Source organism: Chiroxiphia lanceolata, chromosome 2, assembly GCF_009829145.1.
Source record: "Chiroxiphia lanceolata isolate bChiLan1 chromosome 2, bChiLan1.pri, whole genome shotgun sequence".
In the NCBI taxonomy this organism is placed as follows: Eukaryota; Metazoa; Chordata; class Aves; order Passeriformes; family Pipridae; genus Chiroxiphia; species Chiroxiphia lanceolata.
Genome location: NC_045638.1, coordinates 27,741,593 through 27,753,643, shown reverse-complemented (window position 1 = coordinate 27,753,643; position 12,051 = coordinate 27,741,593). Strand labels below are relative to the sequence as shown.

The 12,051-nt window shown below is 40.2% G+C and overlaps 1 long non-coding RNA gene across 1 annotated transcript; it reads right to left on the bottom strand.

Annotated features, from left to right (window-relative positions):
- Positions 1 to 3,446: 3,446 nt before the first annotated feature.
- On the bottom strand, positions 3,447 to 5,547 carry LOC116783081. Its single transcript, XR_004355460.1, has 2 exons — positions 5,417 to 5,547; positions 3,447 to 3,842 (listed from the first exon to the last, which is right to left on the bottom strand). It is a non-coding gene; the product is annotated as an uncharacterized LOC116783081 (long non-coding RNA).
- Positions 5,548 to 12,051: the final 6,504 nt, after the last annotated feature.

Here is a 12,051-nt window from a genome sequence, read left to right as displayed (position 1 = left end):
GTTAGGAACTGCTCCAGGGGAAAAGAGTGTGGATATACATTATGGATACTGTGCCAATCCTCTGAACCCTATCACATGAGAAGTTGCCCTGTGTGCCAAGGTGAAACCAGCCCCCCTCTCCAGCACAACATGAGCTATACATCCTCTGCTGTTGTCAAGACACTTCCATGCACAAAAGGTGATATGGGAAAGTGAAGTGTGGCTGGTGCTCAGATGCAACTTCTTCCCCCATTCTTTAGGATGTTTCCATGGTCTTTCAGCTGTTTTCTTTAACCATAACACACCATAATAATATGGTAATGTGTTTTTCCAATTTCATGGATTACTTTTTGTGAAAACTGGTTCCGTAGGTGCAGAGATGGGCTGAAACTGCTCTGCCAAATCCAATGCCCTGGGTGATGGGAAAGCTGAATTTTGGTCTAGCTTTGACACTCATAATTCAGGTCACCTCTCATTAACCTAATGAAATAAAGAAAACAGGAATGCTGGGAGAAGGCAACACTATTGTGTTATATCCTTCAGTAATAAGATGCAAACCAGCTTGGTAGCCAAACTAAACATTTCTATGGTCCCAAGGAGGGAATATTTGCTATTGCAAAGTTCACTGGTTGCACACATGGACTGCCTGGGATGCACCATGACTGTGGGCCCTGCTGGAGTGCAGGATTTGGGTCCATACCACAAGCTTGGTACTTGCTCATGATCCTTTCTCAGTATGCCTTTTGAGAGGGAAATGGGTTCACTGTCATTTGTTTAATTTTAATGAAAGATGGCTGTGGAAAAAAACAAGGCTTATTCTTTAATAGTAATGAAAGTAATTAACAGCTTATTCTTTAAGCTTATTCTTTAAGTTGTTTTTGTGATGCTTGATTAAAATAGTATCTAACAACCCATTTCTATAAATAATTAATATCTTGACTTCAGCACAGTCTGTGGATGAGGAAAAAAGTCTCCATGATCTGGCCCTGAAAGTGCATTTTCTCCAGGTTAACATTTTTGGTGGGGTTTAGGGTTTTTGTGTTGTTGTTGTTTCTTGGGGGTTTTGTGTGGTTTTGTTTTGTTCTTTTTTTTCTTTAATAAATAGCTGTATTACCTAGATTACTGCCTTTCAGGTCTAGCCTATGTAAACAACTCATAATAATGATTTTGCCTATCATAATGTTTTTCTCCCTAGAACAGTGTTATTAAAAGGCAGATGAAGTACATTACAAATCTCATTACATTTCCTGTAAAGCTGGCATTATATATCAGATATGGAGACATAGATAGCGATACAATTTGCTAAGGGTAGCATCAGTAAGATTTTGCTGAATCTGGCCCTCTCTTTGGAGAGCTCTGCCTGCACAGCAGCAACCATACGTGAGGACTGCCACTCAGAAGTCTGTTCCTTCTGCGATTAGATTTTTTTACCTTGTAATTTCTATTCTTATAACATTAATTGGAAAGGCATTCATTGTGGATAACAAGGTGTAATTAGTTCTCTTCAATAAGTCTTCATTGCCTCCCATAAATCTAGTATATTCAAGTCTTCTGCAACCATTAGTTTTTTTTAAAGAGGTCAATGTATTTATTAATTTGCTGTGTATGAGCCTGTGAATGATAAAATAGGAAACTAGACATACAAATTCTACATTCTTCAGATGATGTTGTGATTCTTCTTTTCTTGATGAACTCTAGGGTTTTTAGAATAGCAAGTATGTATGAAAAGGAGTGTGGCAGGCTTTTGAACTGAAAAGTACAGAAATGTCCTGATTCTCATAAAAAGCATACCTTTCATTAAGAATTTTTTTTAACCTTATCAATAACTTTCAAAAATTAAGCTTTTTAATTACCTCATCCAACCATGAGAATATTTTGTGTTAAATTAATAAACTCCTTCTATAGATGTTAATTTAGGCTCCTTTACTAAATGCAATACCCAGCTATGGAAAAGGGTGGACCATAATTTGAATAGTAAAAAATGTATTAATGTCACTAATTCTATTTCATTAGATACTGAAGTCAGAATGGATTACTGAAAGAAATAACTTTAAAGGAAAGAAGACTTATTATAATTTAAATTGTGAAAAATTCTTAATGCCACTAATTCCCTCTCAATTTCTTTTTGTGTAACAAGCCATTTATCATTAGGATCATTTCAGTCAGTTGTGGTGATAAATGGGTGCTGATTAAATAAGTGGATAAATCAAGGCTTCTAGTACTGGATATAAGAACAGCACTAAAACCTGTACCTCTATTTTCCTTTTGAGTTCTGTGGCAAAAATCGGTGTCCTTTTTTTCTTAGATATTAGTTCCCTGAACATGTGTCAGTCTGAAGTCTCCTGGCAAACACAGGTTTCTCATGCAAACTCAGTGACTCTTTTCACCAGTGGTATACTCTGTGTCTGCACTTCTAGATGCTGTTTAATCCCACTGAAGGATATATTTTTATACATAAGGAATACCTAAGCACTGTCTCCTACTTAAGAAGAGATGAAACAGTTAATTATTTTCTCTTGTTTGTATCATATTAACAATAGGAATTTCTTTTTTTTGTCTAAAAGCCAGGGATGGAGAGGGCTTTGCCGTTCACAGGCTCCAGCCCATGAAGGTTGGGTGTGGGTTACCTCAGTCTAAAGCTTGTTCCCTTCATAAAGCTGCAGACTCAGTAAGTGACAGAAAGTAAGTATATCTCTGAAAGATGTGTGGCCTATTTCTCTTCTCTCAAAATAAAATGAAGGAGACCTGCACAAGCTCGTTTCCCTGAAGTTTGGCACCTGATGGAATCCTCTGAGTCTGAAAGGAGAGGGGCTTGTCAAGGCTCAGCTATTATGAGCATTGAGATCTTCTTTGAACTACTCTGAGCTTTCAGGTTTGTTCGTCATCAAAGAGCTCCACGTCCCTCCTAGCCACTTCTCACAGCAAAAGCTGCAAAAAGAAAGGGAGAATTACTGGAGACAGGTCTGGGATATTCTGATACCTGCAAGAGGAGCTGATGCTATTTTGCTGCTTCTCTGCACCATCATTTCACCTAATATTGTTCTCTTCTGGGTGTCCACATGTAAGGCACAAAGAGGAACTCCTTTCTATAATCTAAATTACTAATTCATCACCAGCTGTTTCCTACACATATTTTTCTCTGAGGTGGTGGGAGAGAGAGGGCACAGACTTGCCTTTGATGGTGGAATGCTCTCAGGTGAGACATTAGCAGGTGAATCTACATCATAATTTTAATCCAGACCAGGAACATAGGTTTGAAGTGATGGTCCTGGTGGTCCCCACTCACTGCAGAGTAGGTTGTGTCACAGTAAAGCCACCAGGTGTGTGAAGGGGATTCCCTGAAGGAGATTAAACCAGATGTGTCTCAGCTGCACACCTAACATGCCCCAGTGTGGACCTGGGGATCAGACTAGCAGTTATCACCCTTAAATTGTGTCGTGTCAATGGCAGGTCCCCAGCATCAGTGGTTTTGTTCTACAAAATCTGTGTTTATTGAGTTTGTTACTTATTAAAGCAGACATAGTCTGTCCAGTTCACACACTGATCATTACGGCAGCTTATGATCTGTGGTCAGAAGGGTGTCATCCTGCTGGATGGTTTGGCAGGGAGGATCAGAGTATGTCCCTCATTCACAACACAGATCATGATGTACCTTGAAGCATCCATGGGATATGCTGTGACTGCAGGAATTGGAAATGTTCTCAATTTATCCTAATTTTTCCTCTGCTCCATTAAAAGTATCACAATTGGTCTTTTCCTGGCATGAAAAATGGCCCTTTGATTGAAATCTATGTTGCAGTCAATGGGCGCTGGATTCAGTGATCCTGCAGATTCCATCCAGCCCTGATCTCCTCTGCTGCCACCTGTACAAATGCCAGAGAAGAATAGATGAAAACACCCTTGGAGTCAGGACTGTAGATCAAGAACTAATGTTGATGCAGGGTGCTGGACTCGCTTTTTCACAAACTTCTTAGTATGGTGGTCTTCAGCTACCTTAGAAAGCAGAGACTGCTGACATAAACACTGTTTTGCTGACAGTAAGGAAGCTGATCTTGAGACAAAATCTATGTCCATCTCCCAAGCGCTCAGGGCATTAACAATTTTGTAGCTGAGCAATTTCCATAAATTTTGTCCGAGTCTTTAAAAAATGTCACTCTGACTCAGTGTTGCTGGTTTGCTATGAGAGGGAAAATGCCTGTCTTCAGCCTCACTATTTTCAGCAGCCCCATATAATATATCATAAAGAGACTTTTTTTATTCCTAGAAAATATACTTCTGGAATTTATCTCTCCTGACAAAATGATGCCCAAAGCCAGTAGCATTTCTAGTGTTATGAAGTGGCTTTCCCTCCACACTTTTTGAAAGTGGAAAAGAGTTCTGTCTCCATCAACTGCAATTACATCATTTCTCTCTTCCTTAACAGAAGCCTTGTTTCCCTATCAAAGCACAATTGTATTTTATGCAACAGGACAAAACATATCAATGAATCTGAAATGACAATATAATGCAGCTAGAAATTTGCTAAGATCTTTTGTAGTTACCTAACTTTGGAGAATGATAGAAATTACAGTTCATTACAGATGTCCCTCAAACCACTTTCAGCTACGAAGGTGCCAGTCAGCTATAGGATGTCCCTGTGAGCCCCTTGCATTACCCAGACATACTCTGAGCATCCTTGGAGGTGCTCAGCTGCCACAGGAGCTACCCATCCCACCTAGTTTGTCCCCAAGTGCAGCCCTGCTCAGACTCTCTTGACTCTGGCTCTGACACTACTTATATTGTGATATATCCATCCTGGCAGGCTCAATTTCTCTTTACAAATCACTCTTGAAGGTTGGGAAATTGAGAAGGGGCCATTTAGAACAACCTTCTGGTGACTGGCAACCCAAGGATAATTTTACATCTTCCAGTTCCTCCCACCGCTTTTGCAGTATGCATGTGTGGGTCTAGCCCCAAGATGCAGAGCTGTGATGATTTCTTTGCAAAACTCTTTGTTTTCATCTAATAGTTGCACGTTGCCTGTTCTACAGTGGGTTATTCTCCAGTCTGACCACAAATGAGCTCCTCTCATCTAGAGCAGACCATCCTGTGCACTTGCATGATGAACAGGTCTCTTAAATGCAGTGCAATGGCAGAACATCGTCCTCTTCTTTCTATTTGCCTCTATTTCTATTAGTGCAAACCCACTCTTATTTCCTTAGTATTTCTCTAGGAAATATTCCTTTGAACAACTACCATCTAGTTTCCTTGTACTCTCCACAGACCTGTGAATATTATAAACTTTCCAAATTCTACTACTTCATTATTTAGCTGGGTATTAACACAGAAAATACAGAAAACAAGACCAGACTAGGCCCTGGGAGGTGATCCAGTCCATCAGTCTGCCTGAGGCAGGATGACCTGTACTTATGTAATTCCTGGCCTATATTTGTCTAACCTGTTCTTAAAGGAAACTTTTAGCCTTCCTGGTAGCTTAGTTTTCACCATATGGGAGATTGCCAGCAGGGATATAACCCTGCCTATATACAGCTCTGTGGTATGTTGACAAATGCATTCATTTCCCCTTCCTGAGAGCAACCAGACCCTGAAACACAGGTGAACGTAAGACACCTATGACATCACCATGCTTTTACCTGTTTTGTTTGGGCTGTGGAAAGAGCTAGGTTGAAAGTTGTGCTCTTCTCCATCTGGGCTGTGCTGTGCTCTTCTCCTCCCTCTTAGATGTTCCTCTCCTTTTGTCTGCCATTTAAAAATGGTGGTAAATTTAGCTTTTAGGAGTCAAATAATCACAGAACCAGAGAATATGCCAAGTTGTAAGGGATCCACAATGATCATCAAGTCCAGCTCCTGGCCCTACACAGGACCATGCCCAAGAATCACACCATGTGCCTGAGAGTATTGTCCAAAAATGTTTTGAACTCTGGCAGGCTTGGTGCTGTGACCACTTCCTTAAGGAGCCTGTTTCAGTTTCCAACTACCCTCTGGGTGAAGAATTTCTTTCTAATTTCTAACCTAAAGCTCCCCTGACACAACTTCAGGCCATTCCCTTGGGTTCTGTCACTGGTCACCACAGAGAAGAGATCAGTGCTTGCCCCTCATCTTCCCCTCACAAGGAAGTTGTAGACTGCAGGGTGGTCTCTTCTCAGTCTCCTCTTCTCCAGGTTGAACAGACCAAGTGACCTCAGCCACTCCTCATACTGCTTCCCCTCAAGGCCCTTCACCATTTTCGTTGCCCTCATTTGGACACTCTCTAATAATCTTATATTGTCATGCCCAAAACTGCCACAATATTCAAGGTGAGGCTGCACCACTGCAGAGCAGAGCGGGACAATCCCCTCCCTCGACCGGCTGGGGATGCTTTGCCTGATGCCCCTCAGGGCACCGTTAGCCCTCCTGGCTGCCAGGGCACTGCTGACTCATATTCAACTTGCCATCAACCAGGACCCCCAGGTCTCTTTCCCTGGCACTGCTTTCCAGCATCTCATCCCCCAGTCTGTCTGTATATCTGGGGTTGCCCCATCCCAGGTGCAGAATCTGGCACTTTCCCTTGTTGGACTTCATATGATTGGTGATTACCCAGTCCTCTAATTTGTCGAGGTCTCTCTGCAGGGCCTCCCTGCCTTTGAGGGAGTCAACAGCTGCTCCCAGTTTTGTGTCATCTACAAACTTGCTTAGTATCCCCTCCATTCCTGCATCCAAGTCCTTTATGAAGATGTTGAAGAGCACAGGACCCAAGATGGAGCCCTGTGTTACCCCACTAGTGACTGGTCACCAGTCTGATGTTACCCCATTCACTATTACCCTCTGTGCTCGACCTGTGAGCCAATTGCTCACCAACCACATGATGTGTTTATCCAGCTGTGTGATGGACATTTTGATGGCAGCGTCATCGATACAGTCCATGCTGTTATTCAACACTTCTCCACAGCTAAGGATTCATGTTTGGGTGCCTGCTATGGGAAAAATGCCTTGCTGGTTTTACCCAGTCAACATTTCGGATGTACACTGATAGCTATGTGAGCATAAACAAGACTGGAATAACTGCATGCTTGAAATGTCTCCTTTTCATCTGTGCTTCTAAAGGTTTCTGCCAGCAGCTCCTGAGATCTCTTTTAGCTACTGTAGTTCATAGAATCACAGAACTGCAAAATTGTTTGGGTTGAAAGGGACCCTAAAGACCACCTAGTTCCAACACCCATGCCAGGGGCAAGGATACCTTCCACTAGATCAGGTTGCTCAAAGCCCCATCCAAGCCCCTTTGCATGTTCTCTCACATGCCTGGAGATCATCAACATCTCAATACATACATATCTGAGCACTGCATCTTGAAGTCCCAGTCTTTGACGGAAAACTCAGTCTCCTGTCTCTTAGAGCAGAGGGGACACCTTTGTATTTCAAGCTCTGCATTTTGGCATATTATTAACATTTTTTAGCATATTGAAGTTAAAGTAAAAGCAGGAAGTAGTAAAGCTTTATCTCTTTTCCCAGCTCATTTTGTCAGAAATATTTATAGTAGTTTGGCCCATAGTATTAATATTACAGGGCTTGGCTGATCCATTTGCATAAACAGGCAGCATGAAGTCATTAAATCAGTCTTGGTCCCACTGTCATGGAAATCACATTACATTGCCTTTCCACCTTTTTGTTGTGTGACTTATTAAAAAAATATGTGATAGTATTGCTCCTCAATAGCAACCTGACTTTTGGCTAAAGTGTATAATTTTTTGTTAGTATTTATTAATTGCTATTACTTACATGGCTATTGCAAACTAATGTTTCATTATAAAAACATCTAGTATGACCTGCATTAACCCAGCATAGGTGAGTTCCCAGGCAAATTTTTTTGAGAAAACAGTTTATGATATGTTTTGCCTGGAGAAAAAAAAATCTGCTCTTAAAGTTATTTGCACCAGTATTTCTTCTGTGTGCAGATTTTTACAACACACAGTAGCACTGTCATCATGCAAATGTGGTCTGGAAAGGCAACATTGTAGAGTCTGTAGTTTTATTGATTATGTTCAGTTTTAAATTATGGGGTGAAAAACCTAATGGGCAATACCCTGGACTATATAATTTACGCTCTGCAAATGAGGTATAAATGCTGCTCTGCTGGGCCCCATTAATGATTTTTGCACAAGGGTGAATTATTACAGAAGGGGCAAGACAGTATGAACTGGTCTGCCTGCTATAGGCTATTATAATTTGGTTTCTCAATTGTGAAATAAAGAGAGGAAAATTAACAGAGCAGAAATAATTTTTTTTTCTGTGTGTGTGTGAATAGAAACTGGGTACATAGGGAGCATTTCTGCAAATGAAAGAAAATGTGCTTTGGTTATATTCAAGACCTTTTTATGTTTCTTTCCCATAAGTGATCTAGCAAATAAGTGCTTTGATTGTAATGCTCATGAGGATGGTAAATCCCAGAGAAGTGCATGCTGATTTGCAAAGGGGTAGTCATACAGAAAACCCTGTATGAATGATCACTCTTCTCTATCCAGAATACATTGATGCCTCCATATAAATGTCACCCATAAGAAAATCACCCTGAATGCTGGGCACTGATATTTGATTAATTACTCTTTTACAGGCAATGCATTTTTTACATAATTTCTCCACTAAATATTTCTCATTAAAAAGAAACAGGATTTTTAAGGTTTTGCTATAAGTGCCTTTGGGAGCATAATGCACTGACAAAGAAAACTGAAAAACCTTCAAATGTATCCCGGATTGTGGATGGAAAAAAATTGTAATATTTCAGCTTGGGGAATCATGTGAAGCTTAACAATGATATCTAAATGGGTATCAAAACTAATTTAAAGTTATAAAAATACACATAGGACACACGAACAGCAGTGGAAGATTTTGTTGTCTGTTTTGCTGAATCCTACAAATCTCAGGATCTGCAATTGTGTTTCCTGTAGAAGCAAAAGCCAAAGATATCTGAAAATAAAGATCTGAAATAGCTCCTAATATGTTTTCTCTATACAGAGACGGATGTGCACCCCTCCTGTTTATTGAGGCCAGAGGTGATTTGGAGCTGCCACAACAAAGTACCTCCTCCTCTGGCAGCTCTCCGTGAGGAGAGAAGTGGAGGCTGCACCAAAACATAACTTCAAGATTGTCTTTGGCTCCTTGTCCTCTGCAAAATGTGTAGGCAGCATCTCACTACCACTGAGGGTGAATTCCTATTCAGGGTTTAAGTGCATATTGGGCGGTAGCTATTAATCCACAGGGAATTGCATTGCACTGGTCTCTACTAGGGAAAAACCCCTCCTTCTTTCAGGCTATTGAGATGGTTCAAGTCAGTTGAATTTGCTATTTCCTCGAGAGACACTGTGCCATTTCACCATGTGATTAATTTCCTCTGCTATTTTGACAGAGTGTGTAGACTTTTATAACTTCATTTATAAAAGCAGGCAGTGACCACAATTTGCAGTTGACCTCAGGAGGAGCCATTAAGTGTTCAGAATTTCTAAAAAAAACCCCCAAAACCAATGCAGGTAATTAGAGCACAATATGAGGATGGCTTATGTCTTTGCCACCAAATTTTGACTGTAAAGGAAGGTGTCAAGCTGGGTTATCATATTAGGCTGAGTTATTGTAAACATTAATTCTGAGTAGACTGTTTGCTGCTTTGCTTAAAAGAGCCAATCAGCCTGTTAAATTTTGTATGCATCCAGAGAAGCTAATAATTAGTAAAATATAAGTAAAGAAGTAATTTTGTACCTAGACTACATTTGGAAAAAGTGTTTCTTCAGAAAACTTGGCAAACTATAAAAGAGGATTCTTTTCTTTCTTTCCTTCTTTCCTCTCCTCCTAGTTCCACCTGGTGTTTCTGTGCGGTATTGTTTTCCTTAGCTACCTTCAATGTTAAATAATTCATAAGTTATATCTCTGGTGCTAGATACTTACAGGCCTCCCCTCAAACCAATTTTCTCTCAATATTTCAGACTGATTTTTTCAGTCCACGCTGCTAGAAAATATGAGTTAGTCTGTAGAAGTGCCTAATATAGGAGCATGTTGAGTAAGATCAGCATGAAGAGGATTGGGGCACAAGGTTCCCTGGGAAGGTGAACCCTTGTGTGAACTGGAAACATTGCAGCATTTCTTGAGCCAGGTATTTCCAAGCTGATGGAAGACAGAATACCATTTATGCTATTTTTTTTTTTAATCTCACATAGTGCAATAAATAACCTGACAGCACTTCTTTATATACTGAATTTTGTCTTTTCCACCTTTTCAATGTCTGTGTATTGAAAATGCAGTGTTGATGTGCTGGAACTGTTATTACCAGCCACTTACAGAATGCAAGTACTTCAAATTTTCTAGAGATGAGTCTGAATTTTAAAGATAAATATAGACAGGAGAAGGATAAAAAGCACAGGAAGAAGCTAAATACCATTTTTCCTATTCCTCTTTGCAGGCACCAGGGAAGCAATTATACTAAATGACAGAAGGGAAGAACTATAGCTCCTATAGTGAGCGCAATTTTGAAAGCTCCTCTGTAGGACATATTTCTCCATGTGCCTTGGCTAATTCCTTCTCTTCCTTGATGTGACATTAAAGTCAAGAAACCACAAAACTGGTTTTGGTCACATCAAATCAGCCACTGGAGAGGGGATAAGAAAAAATAAAGCCATGTCTACCGTTCTTCCAAGAAATAAGTTCTGTACAAATCCTTTTAGCCCTGGATTGGAGGCTGACCAATACTCATTCTAGAAATCAAGTCCTCATAAGGTGTCCAAATACTGCCTATGAACAAAACATGAAAAGATGTCTCCCTATGTAACTGACCACTCTATAATCCTGACAAGTGTGCCCTTATTAGAGCAGAACTTACCTCTTTATTTATTATTCATGAGTACAATATAGTGTCTTCAGAAATATTTTCTGCAGCAGGTAATCTAGCATGAGGAAACAAAAACACATATGTCTAATTATAAGTGACATTGTAAAGATCCTGTAGCAGCATACTTCCTTGGCACGGGCAAGGTACTGCATTATAGATTAAAACAACACAAACATATTACAGTTTGTATAGTGTTTCACTGTTATTGGATGTATGTTGCTAAGAAACAAAATTGAAACATCTCTTTTGAACCTGAAGCCTCTTGTGCGTGTGGTATTGCATACGTAGTAAATGTTTTTCACTTTAGGAAGGATTAAATGCTAGGCCAAGAGAAGTAGGGAGGGTTCATTAGTCTTGCATGTTTTCCAATCTACTGCCAATGAACCCAACTATTACAGTAGTAAAAACTGTGTAAGGAGCTTCAGCATGTTCTGGGATGAAGTGCTGACAGCTGTTTGTTTGAATATTAATAAAGTCTATTGAGTTACTCCCTGCCTGTATTGTCTGTAGCTTGAAACTGTGAAGACTTCTCTCTGTATCGAGTCTTTATGTTTCTATGTACTTGCCTGTCTGCAAAGATGGTACCCATTTCATTCCTAGAGATAGCATGCCTCATTATAGAGAAAATTACAACCTTGTGCTCCATTAAACATTTATTTTGGCAGCATTATTGGTTGTCGTTTTCCCTCTTTGATTTAAAGAAGTCAATGCTGATTGAAAGAGCACGTGTCCTCTCTCACGTATGGTAATCAATCCTCATTCTTCCAAACTTTTGTAAACAAAAGTCAAAGTTATTCTTTGACCACATGCTAGAAAAGTTAACCCTCCTTTAAAAAAAGAATAAAAATTATCAAGTCAGAAGCGTGTTACAGAAATGAATTTTACAGTGCACAATATTTTTTTGTGTGTTAACTGCAGATGGTTTGTTAACTTGAACATGCATCAATTAGCTGATGGTGAAGCAGCAGTTTCTGCTGACTGGATGTGCTGGTTAAAGTTTGAGAAAAACATTGATAACACAGCGGTTCAGGCCCTGCTGGGGAGGGGAGACCTAGCGTTTTCATTTGCAGAGATGAGAACCAGCCACCCAAGGACATGAACACAACTTCTGTGCCTATGCAGTACTGGGCAGATAGGTGCAAGACGGGCCTCCAGAAAAAAACTGGGCTCCAGGCAAATCAGTTTTTTGCCTGATTGTTCTAAGTGGACTAATTGAGTAACCC